The sequence below is a fragment of the Oreochromis aureus genome, linkage group 19, assembly GCF_013358895.1.
Source record: "Oreochromis aureus strain Israel breed Guangdong linkage group 19, ZZ_aureus, whole genome shotgun sequence".
Taxonomy (NCBI): Eukaryota; Metazoa; Chordata; class Actinopteri; order Cichliformes; family Cichlidae; genus Oreochromis; species Oreochromis aureus.
Window position 1 is genome coordinate 252,345 of NC_052960.1, and position 15,744 is coordinate 268,088.

Below are 15,744 nucleotides of genomic sequence, written 5' to 3' on the forward strand. Positions count from 1 at the left end.
CCCTGCCAGTGTAGCAGAAATGATGAGGATGATGATGGCAGCAGCAGCCGTTCTTCTCTGCGTGAGTAGCTTCATGTTGTTCGTGTGTAATTTACGTTGAGTAGGCTAACCACGTTATTACATTAATGCATGTAAGGTGAACTAGCAAACACCGTCGTAGTTACATGCGGCTGTCTTCTTGTTTGATGGCAGATACTCCCTTCACCCTGGCCAAAAGGCTAAAATGACCAAAGAAAAAGTGGAAAACAGTTAAACATGAGAGGTTTTGGACAAAGTTTGTGTTTTTTCCATTGTTTAAGCACTGCTTCCAGCCAAGAGTGATACCATATATGCCCTATAGCTGCAGAAAAGGCTAACATTGTTATCTTTTACAAAAAACAGCTAAACATGAGAGGTTTTTGGACAAAGTGTGTGTTCTTCATTCTTTAAGCACCGGTTCAAGAACTGCTTAAGCACCGCACCGCTTTCAAAAGTACCGGTTTGGTACCTAAACGATACCCATCCCTAGTCAGGGGTATACATAAGTGGTCCGCAGGTGCACATTCGCTGTCAAAATAAAAGACGCCAAGACCAGATAAGAAGTTGGAACGCGTTTGCGTACCTAAGATTTTCTGGAGGAGGACGGACATTTGTTCAGAACTCTTAAAGATGTCGAAGAAGCAAGTTCCTTTAAGCAATTACTTTGGTGTTCTCTACATAGAAGCGCCAGATTCTCGGAAATTCGGGAATACGCTTCTTTTGGTTGTTTCTGTGGAACAACCTCCCTCAAGATAGTAGGCAGGCATGCTCTGTGGAGGTTTTAAAACTAAGTTCAAGACTTGTCCTATCCTACATGTCTTAATTCTATGGCTTTTAGTTTTAAATTTTTACTGTTTTTTACTCGTATTGCTATGCATCACTTTTATTTTATTTATCTTTAGTTTCAAATAGTTGTACAGCACTTTGTTTGAAAGCGCTTTGTAAATAAAGTTATTATTATTATATTTAGATAGCAAGGAGCAGACGGCAGAGTTTCACTCCACCGAGAGAGCTCGTGATATAGTTTTGAAGGCTAGACCGTCACATTCGCTCACTTCTGGCCTACCCGCTTCCGGAGGACCCGCCCACTTAGACCCCCAAGGCCTCAGGTGGATGCAGCCTCTGAATTTGGACAGCCCAGGCTGGGGACAATAATAACTGTGACATTTAACTTACTTTAAATAAATAATTTTAAATAAATAAACACTGTAAAATTCAACTGTTTTGTATATGTGTATGTATATGTATATGTTGACCAATTCTTTGGCCTGTGCAAGGAAGCCAGAGTACCTGGAGAGAACCCAGGCAAGGACAGACACAACACTCAATCTCCACACAGAAAGGCCCCCGTCAGATGGTGGATTTGAACCCTGGACCTTCTCATTGTGAGGAAACCGTCCTACTGATACAAAAGATCTGGAGGAGGGTGCCCAAGGGCGAGCGCCTGGTAGCTGGGCCTTAGTCCATGGGGCCCAGCCGGGCACAGCCCGAAAAGGGGACATGGGCCCATCCTCCCGCAGGAGGTGTCGAGGGGTCGGGTGCATTGTGTGCCGAGCGGAGGCCCTGGCGGAATGATCCCCGCTACCAAGACTGGCAATTGGGACATGGAATGTCACCCTCTGGTAGGGAAGGAGCCAGAGCTAGTGCGTGAGGACCATCAAAGTTACATTTGTTCTCATCAGAGAATAAAACTTTCTTCCACCTTTCAGTGTCCCATGTTTGGTGCTCTCTTCAAGGAGACGAGGCCTTTGAATACGGTTTTTGTTTTTGAAGCCCTTCAGTCTTGGATGCCATCTAATGGTTATTGGGCTGCAGTCAGCGCCAGTAACGGCCTTAAATTGGGTCGAGGATCGTCCGGTGTCTTAACCGACAGCCAATTGGAACTCCGGCTCAGTGCTGGTGACATTTTTTGGGTCTTCCACTTGACTTTTTTGTTCCATAACCCTCAGGATCATTTAAGAAATTCCACATGACTGTTTTACTGCGTCCCACCTCAGCAGCGATGGCGTGCTGTGAGAGACCGTGCTTATGCAGTTCAACAATCCGACCATGTTCAAAAAGGGAACATTTTCTTGCCTTTGCCATCATAATATCATGACAGTGTGATTACCTGACAGAAAATGACAATGAATCCACATTTTTGTACAGATTTGGCCCTTTAAAGGCATGTTTCAGTTCAGTTTCAGTTTCAATTTTATTTCTATAGCACATTTAAAAGACCCAGGTACATCAAAGTGCTTCACAGACGAGCCACATTTGCGGGGTTACAGCAGTGAAGGAGCAGGAAAATACAATTATCAGCAAAAGAAAATACAGTTATAAGATGGTGACGTGGCAACAAGCATGAACCGGGGAAAAGTTAAAAACTAAGTTGTGGTCCTAAGCTTTCGATCAGCTGTAAAACTCTGTGTCTGTTTGAGTTTAAGTGTTGTTTTCAATAAATTGCATGCTCAAAAAAGGTTTTGTCTTTTTGTTGCACGTTGAAGCTCGACTTGGAACCTTGTTAAGATCTAACCATACAAAATGTGATTTTTTGCCATTTTCCAAGTGGTGTTTTGATCAGGACTGTTTTCATCATTATGCAGATGAATACCCTGTTATATATTTTATTTAATTTAAAATCCTGCAGCTCACAAATGAAGTCCTGAATAATCAGTCGAACCAATAGGAGGGAACTTGGAAACAACAAATTCAAAATGAGGAACTAAACCACAAATGAAAACTTTATCAGCACTGAATAATGTAGAAGAAGAACCAAAACTCAAATATTACATACTCCAGCGATAATTAAACAAAATGAGGAAGTTAAAACTCAACCAAACAAACATAAAAACTAAAAGCAGTAAAACAGCAGTAAAACCAAATGGAAAGACATGAACTCTCTTTTATAGCGGGTGCCTTGAAATGTTTTTATGAATGAACTGCTTATTTTAGGTTCTTGTTTTTAATGATTGTCATTGTTTGTTGCTTTTGACTCATTTCAGGAATAAATGTAAACACTTTTCAGAATTTAATAAATTAAACTTCAGACCTAGAAGAAGAAATAAATTTGTGGTACATTGTCAGCTTCTGTGTTTGTGGTCAAACCTTTTCCTGTCTACTTTCTTGTTTTGCTTTTAGCTCCTGAACTCACTGTGACATTATTCGCTTCCTCATCGTGATTTGTAATCGTTAACTGGGATTTGTCATTAACAGGGTTTTTTCCATCATCCACTGTGAAATGCTGATATATGTGAGCCGCTGCTGAGAGTTTTTTTTTTCCTTCCTAAAAAGTGGTTTAAAGATGCTCGTCCTCCCCTGAGACTCTCTGATATTCAGCTTTCTTCCAGACATGATGTTTGCTGGTTAAAGTCTGTCTGTGGGTGAACAAAGACTTGTGTTGTCAAGGTCCTGGGTCAGTGACCCAGTGTTTTGAGTTTTTGTATTATTATTGAACTTTGATTTTGTCTATGTTTATGTTTTCTAGTCTTTTGGTTTCTGTTTCTGTGTTCCTTGGTTGCTGTCCCCGTTTTGTTAGCTTTCTCCAGTTTAGGTTTTGCTTAGTTTCCATCCACACCTTTGCCATTTCTGTTTGTATTCCACTTCATGAATAGACTCACTCGCATCTCAGCTGCCTGCATCTTGGGTCCTAATTCTCAACCCCACCTCAGCGTCGTGACGTGTTGATTTTGTGATGATGTATTCACTTTTGGTCTGACTCAGTGTTTTGCATATAACTTTTTCCTTATATATAAACAAGCTGACATTGTACTTGTTACAAGTTTGATGGTTAATTGGCTGATTTTGGAGAGTAAAGATGAAAATAAGCAGCTTGTTAGATGCATGTTTATAATGGGACTTTCCATTTGGAGTTGGGGCAGATGTCCATCTGGAAACAGGAATAAGAATAAAGAAAAGTATCCTCCACCTGAAAGATAATCAGCTGGAGGAGAAGAAAATATTTTGTTCTTGATGTTTGAGATCAGATTAGAAAACATGAAACATGAGGAAGCTTCAGTTTTCCTGTGAAGGATTCCTCTCTTATTGGCTTTATTTAGTGAGCTATATTTTGTGTGTGCGCACAGAGTCACAACTGAATATTAGATTAAGAACTGCAGTCAGACCCAAACACTGTGTACGTGCCAGACAATCAGCTGATCTTCCTCAACGATCAGCACACCTGCTTCCACTTCCTGATCAGCCTCTCAGGATTTATATCGCTGCTCCATCAGCATCCACCTTTTACCAGAGTGTCTGTAAAATACATTCCTGACATTTCTGTGCTTTTCTAACAGATGAATAATTGGACAGTTGTTGTGCCTGCACCATTTAAATAAAATTTAATTGAAACTGATTCAGTGAAATCTGTTGTTGAATTAAAACAAATCAAACACACTTACACTAATGCTAATATGTTTATAAACAGCATTTTATTAATAACATGGCTGATGGTTATAAACAGTTTATATTAGTTGTATTGTAGTTCCTGATTTAGGCACGCTTGTGGTCACCTGTTGAACCTGTGAGCTAAACTGGTGCCTGGATTCAGTCATTTAGGAGAATTTACACACAGCACACAGTCACTAAGCTTCATTTGAGTTTTACTGACCCAGAGCTTTTTCAAACACCTTCTCAGCATCTTCAGCGAGCTCACTGAGGATAACATTCAGAACTTTATAAGTTGTAGTGAAAGAGAGACCCATGGTTATTGGGATTCCAGATTTATTCCAATAAATTGAATAAATCTGAATGATTCCTCTGCTACAATTAATGTAGCTACGCACCCAACTTGGGCTATCACCTTTAGTAGCAGCACTTTAGTTATTTCTACTGCAGCCAGTGGTGAAATGATGACGGCACGCAGATCAGCGTGAGGGCACACCTGTTCTGTCAGAAAGTCTCTTCAGAGACGGGATATCGAGACCAAACTCACAAACATAATGTGTGACAGCACCAACCAGCACAGCAGCATCAACAGCAATAGAAAGACCAGGAAGTGGAACAGCTGCTCCAGCTGCAGATCCAAGAGCAAAGTATTTTATTTCGGACTGAAAGGCTTTCCTCTTCTTCCTGATGATCTCTGGGTTGATGTTGGGCATGATGAACAGCAGAGCATCTCTCTTCTTTGAAGGAAGGTCTCTCTCTAAGGTCTCATGTAAGAGAGACAAGCTCAAGCTGGACACCAGGAACACCTCATGGAGACTCGACGCCTAATCCTCCAAGTCCTGTTTCACAGAAGGAACATGTTAACATGATTACACACGTAAAATCAAATATTGTAAACTTAAGACCCGAATATTAAAGTGAATCTATAAAGTGATCTCACTCAGTAACATGTGATCAGACACTCACTGTGAACACAGTCGTCTCTGATTACTTTGAGAGTCTCCTCTTTATTGAAGTCTCTTTTTCCCCAGCTTATTAATTGTTGTCAATCTTTGAGCAAACAAAGTAAAAACTTTTCTTCATCTTATGAATCTCCTGAGCGAGTTTTCACGTCATTTTCTCTGAAGCGAGTGTCTGAGATGATGATGAAGAATTCAAACTTCTTAAATCCAACAAGCTTCAGGTACTTCTTAGCTGGAAACTGGTGGTGCCGATTCCAGGAAGATCCCAAAAAGTAACATTGGGATAGTTTGGATGGGGGTACGGTTTGACCTCTGAGGTTGTTTCTGTAACACCAGTAGGAGCAGCTCCCTCGTCACCATCGCTCAGCTCTCTGACGGCATTAACAAAGGTGGATTTACCAGAACCAGATTCTCCTGTGATGGCGATATTTAGTTGGGTGTTGTTGTCCTGTAGGGACTCCATGATCTTTCCAACATCCGATGGTCTGTCAGTGTGTTGCAGAGCTGTCTTCATTTCTCTTGTAAGTGATTCACGCTTAGGCTGAAGACTCTGGTCCCTGATGGCTGTAGAGAAGAAACTACTCGTGTTACATTTTTGTTTTCTACTTATGAAAAACAGTCTAATGTAAAGACTGAAGACTGTTTCAGTGAAACATGATTGAAACTTTGTGATTTTTCTTATTTTATTAAAACTATAATTTACATTCTTTGTTTATCACAATATTGTTTCCTTTGATCTGACAGATGGTGTAACATAGTTTTGTGGTCAGATTGTTTTGTATTTGTGTGGATTGAAGCACGCACTTGTGAGTCCTCAACAGTTACACACAAATGATTGTACACATCGTACGTATTTGAGACAAACACGACATGTTCAGAGTAAGAACAGATGAGACGATATCACAGTCTGTGAGGCAGACCGTGTGGAGATGAGAGAGGAGGACCCAAACACAGACACACGGGGGATGAGGTGGGTATTAACAAAAGGCGAGCCTTTATGTTGGCTGAACAAAACATGACAAAGCAACAACGACGAGGAACGGAAAAGCTAAACTAAAGAACATGAGGAAAATATGAAACATTCTAAAAGCCTGAAACTGTGAACACAGAACCTGAGACATGGAGGAAAGCAGAGGATGAAGAACGGGATGAAGAACAGATGAACCAACAATAAACATGGAAGACGCAGGGCTTAAATACACAAGCGGGACACTGAGAGGATGGGGGACAGGTGGGAACACAGATGGGACAAATCTGACATAATGAGCTGCAGAGAAGCAAAACTCAATACACTGAACGCAGGACAAGGAACTAGCACAATAAAACAGGAAGCATGAGACTTTCAAGATGACGCAGACTAGACACTGAGACATGGAAACGTGAGGCGAGGCACAGAACCAGAACAGAAACCAGGAACAATAAATATAATACAACAGAAAACCATCATTCAAAAAGTAAAACGTAAACTGACCGAGGACCGTGGGATAGATGTGACATTTTGGAAATTAATTCTGCAGACAGAACTTGGAAAGTTGATGGAGGTTTACCTGCGTGCTGTGCTGATGAGAAGTACTGCATGCAGCAGTGAGTCTGATGGTGGAGGTCAGTCTGTTATAGAGCTTTAGAGTGAACTCTGTTCCCACCTGTATGTGTGGCCTGTAGCTCCGCCCCCTGAAAACAGCTCACGATGATCTTTGCTCGTCTCTGTAGCTGTCAGCGGTTCTAAAATCACCAATGCTCTAAAAACAAACATACATGCACTACAAACACAATCCTGCAGAGCCTGAAACACTGAAAGTGACCTGTTAGATGCTGATGGTTGAGCTGGAGCAGCAGCTACAGGTGGAGCACAAAGAGCTGCAGGTAATAACTGCAGACACAGAGGAGCATCAGTGACACTGCTCATGTCAAACAGCAGAGGCCTCCTCATGTGTTCTTCATCCCTCAGTGCAACTTTGTTCACTTTGATGAAGCTGCTCTTCATCACAAAGTGAACAAAGTTGAAACTTTTGTGTTAGACTTACACTGAATTTATTCTTTACCAACATAAAGTTACAGACCAGCATGCTGCACTCAGCTAATGATTAACAATTAATAACTGCAGTAAAACCGTTTTTTACAGCCATCTGTGTAAAGGCCATTTAGATGCTTATCATATGTATCAGACCAACATCTATATGACAGCTGCATCACAGACAATTTCTTCAGTGGCAAACAGCACCACATGCAGGGCAGAGGCATATTTACACAGAACACCCAACAACGCTGAGTGCAGTGAGTTTGAGTAAATATGAATGACTTGTCCATAAATAAGTCACGTCCACTCTGAGGCTGGAGGATACAGTCTCCTCCATTTATGGGTGACCAACAAGGACACATTTAATGACATTTACATTTGATTCAGTTTGATTTCACGAGCTGAGACCACATCCTCATTTAGATTTGACTGTGACTGATAGAGAAACATGAATTGAGAAAACAGTTTGGGGAAGGCCTCAGTGGGGGCAGGCGATGGCTGCCAGGCTGTGAGGAGTGATGTCAGGTCAGACCTGCTGTTTACCTGCCAGACAATCACCTGATCTTCCTCAGCTTTGCTCCAACATCTTCCTCCTCCTTCCAGATTCTTTGTTACCTCTTTGTGTTACTACATAGTCGATATTAGGTTGCACAGCATCGCTGTTTTAACGCAGCTTCGTGTGGTTGTGGTTATACCTGTTCAGGCATGTGAAGATTATATGTCACACTGACACTGTACTCTTGATGTTATGGTGGCAAGATTATATTTAGCACTAATTAAATAGCAGTGGCCACGATAATTACATCCAGCTGTATTAAGAACATTGGTGTAACTTTGTGCTGCACATTGTGGGGGGGGGGAGGGCAAGATCTCTGTCTAAATAAATCTGGGTAAATTCCCAGATGATTAAACATGCAACTATTTTGCTGGTAATACCTGAAATGAGTAAAGAAAATCAACAGCCTATTTATGCGAGATAATTCATTATTTTATTGGGGGTTATATTGGTTGGGTCTGATTATTGGGGGGTCATAACCCCTAACCCCTCTGGAAATTACGCCCTGATTAAGAATGAGTTAAAGGACCGTTCTGCTGTTTAATTAAACAGTTTTGCCACCATGTGCTATTTAAGGTCTACAGTGACCTCTTGTGGACATTGTGAGTTATTGCTTGTGCCAAGAACGTGACGCTGTTGTGACTGTTTCTATAGTGATCTATGACTCCGTTCAACTATGCCTGCACTGAAGACTGGAAAGCACTTGGATGTAACCAGTGCTTCTGTGGGACTTTATTAAAGACAATAAGTCCAACTCCTGGACTGCCCAGTTAGACCAGACCTGCTTACCCCAGTACTCCAGCACATTGGTGCTGTCACACACATTATGTACTCGGGCTTGGTCTTAATGTCTCGTCTCTGCAGAGACTCTTTGACAGCATGTTGTGCTGTTCACCACTGTCTGCATCAAAAAGCCTCCTGCAGGTCCCACAGCTGCACTGACGGCAGCAGAGGAAGCACACAGTAACTGCAGCATCAGTGGTCCTCTCTTTCATAGCAACCTGTAAAGACTTTATGATCATCATGCCTCCTGATGATGTTCAGAAAGTGCTTTTAAAAAGTTCTGGATCTGAACACCTCAGTGCAGTGATCAGTCTATCAGAGGCCTCGGCAGGTCTCTTTCCCTCTGATCAGACCAGAAACAACAGAGTCAATCCCAGTTCTGAAATCCATCCATCTTCTGGGAATCTGTACACTCAAGTTTCAGCTGACAAGTACCTGCTGAAAAAGTTCTTCATGTCTCAGAGACGACAGCGATGTCAGTCCTGAGGTAAGAACGAGAGACTACAAAGTCAGAGAGCTGCGTTCAATGTGAGCTTCTCATCTGTTCACTTGTATCTGTGTGTGATCAATATTTGGATTTACTCAAGTAAAAATATTCACATTTAAGTTTAAATGTCTTCCATATAATATCTATTTATATATAATCGATCATCAAAGCATCTCTTGTATAACACGTTGTCAGACACACAGCAGCGTCCAGCTTTGAGCTCCATGACAGCAGATGTGTGTCTGGGCCACTGTGTCTGCAGCTGGAGCAGCTGTTCCTCCTCCTGGGCTTTCTGTTGGTTGGTGCTGTCACACATTATGTATATTTTGGGTTTGTTCTTGATATCCTGTCTCCAGAGAGACTTTCTGTCAGCTCAGGTTTGCTACACAATGTGCTGCCATCATTTCTTCACTGGCTGAAGTGAGATTTCATCATGTTGGAACGCTGCTGCCCTCAAAGTCACAGAGTCATGAAGATTTAGATTTAAATAGATAATAAATCCATGATGCCCACTGATCAGTGTGTATTTTCTCTCATCAATCACTGATTATAAAAGCATCCATGCTAAATACAAGAAACTATTATCTAACTGAGAGGAGGTGCAGGTCGTGGACTCCTGCGTTGAGTTTCAGCACAAAGGTTGGCACTCCGACTCTGTTCCACATATGGGCTCATGCTGCTGCTGTGGAGGTCAGAGCGTCGCGACACGAGGAAGCTGATTCACTCAGTCATGAACTGTCAAAGGAGAAAACAAAAGCTGTATATGAGGATAAAGTTTCATGGAAACTTAAAGTTTTCATCGACCTGTGACAGACTCGTGCTCATGACAGGATAGAAAGACTGACTGCAGCAGATGATTAAAGTCAAATCGAATCATTATAACACCATAACTCAACATAGCTGATGTGTTCTCACATGGGCTCAGACACAGACCTGCATGTACTCCTCTTCATCAGTCCTGTGCTGCTATGACCAGCAGGTGGAGGTGTTATATTACTGAATAATCATCAAATGTTTTAGTCAAATATTTTGCAGCATTAATAAGTAATGTAATTAAATGCATTATAAATATAATGTCATCTGCTAAATGCTTCATTGTTATTTATTTAAATGTTTATTTACATTAAATTAAATCTGTTGGTTAAAAAAAAGCAAAACTAAGGTATGATTATTTTGATATTTCATTTTTATAGTAAAAGGTTAAAGACTTCTAGCTTCTGGCTTCTGACACAATAATACGCCTGACTCGATAGTATCCGTAGTGCATCCCACCTCTCGCCCCCCCACAGCAGCTGGGAAAGGCTCCAGCACCAGGACACCCTCAGCTGGATCAACAGAAGAAAATTTATAGGCAGATATATTTTTACTGTTACAGTTTTAACTGGTTTTTTTTTTTTTTCAACTTTTATAACTTTTATGGTATATTTATTCTTTTATCTTTTAATTTATAATATTACTGTTTTAGATTTTAGATTTCTTTCTATGGTTTGTATAAACTTTTCAGAATTTTATTATTACTGCTTTATTTATTTTTTTATTTTCATTTATTTTATTTCTGTCATTGGCCTCATTCAGGATGGTGATGAGTCTGCATACCGGCAGGAAGTTGAGCGGCTGGTACTCTGCAGCTGAACATGCTTAAGACCGTAGAGATGACAGTGGACTTCAGGAGACATCCACTGCTCCCCCTCACCATATCAGACAGCCCAGTGTCGACTGTGAAGATCTTCAAGTTCCTGGGTACCACCATCTCCCAGGACCTGAAGTGGGAGACCAACATCTCCTCCATCCTCAAAAACAGCGGTCCCCAAACCCCGGGCCTCGGACCGGTACCGGTCCGTGAGTCGTTTGGTACCGGGCTGCGAGAGTTGAGGCTCAGGTGTAAAATGTATGGTTTTCAGGGTTTTTAGCGGTTTTTAGCGTTAACTCGGTTTTCCTGGGTCTTTTCACGTGTGTTATGAATAAATCTTCTTTTTTTCGGTACCGGCACTAGTTTTATTTTGTTGTATTTATCCGCGACACCTTATTGCCGGTCTGTGAAAATATTGTCGGGCATAAACCGGTCCATGACGCAAAAAGGTTGGGGACCGCTGCTCAAAAGACCCAGCAGAGGATGTACACTGCAGTCATTGAGTCTGTCCTGTGCTCCTCCATCACAGTCTGGTATGGAGCAGCCACTAAACAGGACAGGAGCAGACTGCAGCGGACTGTACCGGCAGCAGAAAGGATCATCGGCGCCCCCCTGCCCTCCATCCAGGATCTGTACCTCTTAAGAACCAGGAAACGGGCAGGGAAAATCATCACAGACCCCTCACACCCTGGACACAGACTTTTTGACCTGCTGCCCTCTGGCAGACGGTACAGGAGCCTGCAGACCAGGACCACCCGACACAGGAACAGTTTCTTTCCCCTCGCCATCTCCCTCCTAAACAGTTGAACTGTCACACTGCTCCCACTGCCAGACTGCAACTGCACCTTATGTACATTCTGTGGTACTCATTTCACTTTATTTCATTTCTGTCATCCTCTATTTTATGTATATAAGATTTAGATTGGTTATTTATGGTTCGTTTATACAGCTTTGTGTATGTTTGTGTACATGTATATATCCACACGTGTGTGTGTGTGTGTGTGTGTGTGTGTGTGTGTGTGTGTGTGTGTGTGTGTGTGTGTGTGTGTGTGTGAGAGAGAGAGAGAGTGGGTGTATTGTGTTGCCTCATTGTTGAGATTTATTTACACTGCTGTGCTTGAGAGTCACCATCTACCGGAACCAAATTCCTTGTATGTGTGTGTGCATATACATGGCCAATAAACGCGATTCTGATTCTGATTATTTTACCTTATTTTAATATTGTTTTTTCTGTTATAACCTATTTTTGTCCCACGGGTCACAAGTCTTGCCAAGCTTTTCATCCAACATTTTAATGTATGCATTTTATCTTTTACTCTAACACAGTTCATCCATCTCCTTAGCTTTAGGACCCTCAACCCCAAATGACCCCCACAGGTGTAGTTACCTGTATTTTTTAATAATTTAAAAACCTGATCAGAAGTGCAAGAAAATAAATCATCATGCTGCTGCTGCTCTCTTTTCTCCATGAAACAGAGAGAGGGCGGGACCTTAAAATCACACGTGACCCCAACAACATCCTGCACACGTACAAGCTGATGGCCTCAGGAGGAAGGTTCAGGTATCCAAACTGTGACCTGAACAGATTTATGTTTCTTCATCTTTATTCTGAGTCAACCTGCTGAGGTGAGCATGCATGCCGTACGTTTTTTGTGTTTGTGTTGTGTTGATAGGTCTGGTTGTGACAGTAAAGTCTGAACAGTGAAGCTCACACTTCTCAGATGCTCTGTTAGCACAGTTAACCACACAGCAGCTTTTGGTTAGATAAGGGATTAAAAATGCTCCAGAAACAGTCCAGACCTTCAGAATAAACTTACTACAGTCATACATGTAGCCTGTATCTAAAAAGAATAATACAGTTTATACTAGAAAGTGCATTTTCTGAAGAAACTGCAGTGTGAATGCTTGACTCTGAATGTATGCACTGAAATGAATTAATTGCTGAATTTAAGTTAAAAATTTTGAATGAGATGAAAAAAACTGAATTTTTAACCTGAAAACAAAAGTGCTGAACTGCTAAAAGCTGACATCCACAGAGAAGAAGTTGGAAAATAGCTGAACATGTTTAAAATGTAAATTAGAAAACGATGAGTAATGACAAAAGAAAATTTAGTCAGAAAACCTCTGAATGAATAACAAAAGTTCATATTTTTCTAATCACTTAAAGAGTGGAATTATGTATTATAAATCTCTAATTCATAAAACAAATAATAAAAAGTAAATGTAAAAACAAATGTGTTGAATTGAACTGAAAAGATGAACAAACATTCTGGAGAAAATACAAACTTTAATATACAGCATGTTTTCCAGACATATACACATGTGTATATCATGTTTAATGATATTACATACATCAATTTGTTTTGTATGTCATAGAAAATAACATAAAAATCTTAAGTAATATTTTACAGCTTCTTTCTGAAAAGGACTTAAATTAATTCAACATTTTTTTTAATTTTTTTGCAAAATAGAATAAAAATAATTTTAAAAAGAGACGTTTGCAATGTTTTAAGGTGTTAATAATCTGATCCTGTCATGTATCTGTTCAACTTTAGTTTCTGGCAGAGACTCCATTCTTAAAGAACAAATTACAAAATAATAAACAAATAAAACTGAAATTAAAGTAGCTTTTTTGTTAAACACTTCACAGGAGAATAAATAAAAATAACTAAATTAAATAACTAAATGAAAATAATAAGCAACATATGGAATACATGAAAATTCAACTTTTAAAACCACAATCCTGAACCTTTAAATTGTGCTGGTTTCTTAGAACATGGCTGAACAGCCGTTTCTATCGGTCTACTTAATCCACTGATCTGTCTACACATCTTTTATTACTCATTCTTTTTATGTTTTAATCTAAACAGTGTCCACACAGTGGTAAATGAGAACTGTATAAAGATTTTGAGTAAACTCAAATGAAAGCCTAAGGTGGTGACACAGTTTTTAACACATGTAAATAATTAAATAAACACATTAGTCCTTTTGTGAACATGCATAAATAAGTATCATTAGTTTACAGCATTGTTCAGCCATGCCACTAAATGCTTTTTACACAGTGATTTAACCTGGGCTCAGACACAAAGTCACAAATTTAGTTAGTCCCTGACTTTGAGTTGTGGTTATGACTAATTATTATACACAAGGCTTTATCTATCTGAACTCTAAGGACACAAATATGAATAAACCTATACTTACCAGCTGATACCCCACGTTACACACTAGGTGTGCCATGTGACCTGAAACTTTGGTACAAACCCATCATAATCATTCTGTTAACACTGTTTTTTTTTAACACTGTTTATGTTGCTGTTCAGCAGTTTAAAATGTTTTAGATTGGATTACATGGAATGAATTTGAGTTCTCTTGGGATTTTTTGTGTGTGTTTCGTTCTTAGCAGATTTTTTTTACATACTGTAGAATTCCAGTTACCACATTTCTGGTCATATGACATTCCGAGTGCCCACTTAAAAAATCCCCACAGTTAATTCAACATTAAAACAAAATAAAAATATGTTAAATAAATAAAGGTTTGCTCTGTGATGAAATATTAAACAAGCATACACTGTACAGAGCTCTAACAATGAAAACAATCCTTTAGCCTGTTGATCAGAGAGAGGCAATCATTATGTCCATTTAAAACCTGTAATTAAGGAGCACAACATTTCTGTGAAACTATAAAGTCCCATATGATCCTCATCATGTCCAGTGACTTCAGAGTGGATCCTTCCTGTCATCCGCCCAGTGTTTGATGTGTGGCAAGCAGCACAGAAGCAGGATAGCTGAGGACTTTAAAAGAAGAGCAGAAAACAGGAACATATGTAGTTGTAAATGTAAATATCAGTGATACTTGTCTTGTCAAAGGGAATAAAATAATGAAAATGTTAACTTACACACTCATTTAGGGAGGATCTTGACACTGCACAGAGGAGGCACAGTCAGTCTGACAATGATGGTGATCTCCAGGGATGTTTTCCTGCAGCAACAGTCCTGCCGACTGGCCATATGATCCAGAGTAGTTGGTTTGTAAGGAACAGAAAGGTGTATATGTTAGGTAGTGTGCACTTAGAGCTGGTCCTAAGAAACAAACACATCCTGTAATAAACTGAATACCTGTAGTAGTGCTGCTGCAAATATAAAGCCCTTCTATCATGAGTGGTTTCAAAGAAGGTGTTTTGGAGGCTCAGTCACAGAAGCTGTGCAGTCTGTTCAGTCCTGAGTGTCTCAGCTCTGAAGGGGATGGATAACAGAGAGAAACACCTGAGTACAGACATTAAAATACACTCAAAATAACACTCCTAAGGTCAAGTGAAAACACAATTTAAACATTTAACAAAGAATTATTACATGTTTTCATGAAAATAATGTCATTAACCCCTTTTGTTGTGAGTAAATCTCACCGACTGCTTGAGGGACAAGCTAGAAGGAAGACTTATCACAGAATTTCTCCTGTGCTCCAGATGTGAAGTCTCACGCCTGATCGATCGTGCAGCGATGAAGATGGTGATGATGAAGCCTCTCTGATCTGTGGCATTACAGTTTCTGGCTGCTATGTGCTTTACACTGTTGAATTTTGCATGTGAAGCTTGGAGAAGACACAGAACTGTGTCTCTCTTAACAAAAAAAAAAAAAGAAAAAGAAAAAAAGAAACCTGACAACCTCCCACCGCACCCCCCCCCCCCCCTCCCCCAACTCAACTCCCACCTACCCACTCCACTCAACTCCCCAGCCTCACACCACCCGATGTCTATACAAATGTAGGGTATCAGCTGGTAACAAAAAGCAAGTGTAACATATGTAGTACATATGTGACACTGCTGAAACATTTCTGGCCAGAAATGTGCAGTTATCAGCCAGTGCATTTATAAATCCAGACTCAGACCCACCCTGATAAATGCACTGGCTGAAACATGATGAAAGCTC

The 15,744-nt window shown here is 40.3% G+C and overlaps 1 pseudogene; it reads right to left on the bottom strand.

Annotated features, from left to right (window-relative positions):
- Positions 1 to 4,598: 4,598 nt before the first annotated feature.
- Positions 4,599 to 6,919, bottom strand: LOC120434941 (annotated as a pseudogene).
- Between the last annotated feature and the right edge of the window lie 8,825 nt (positions 6,920 to 15,744).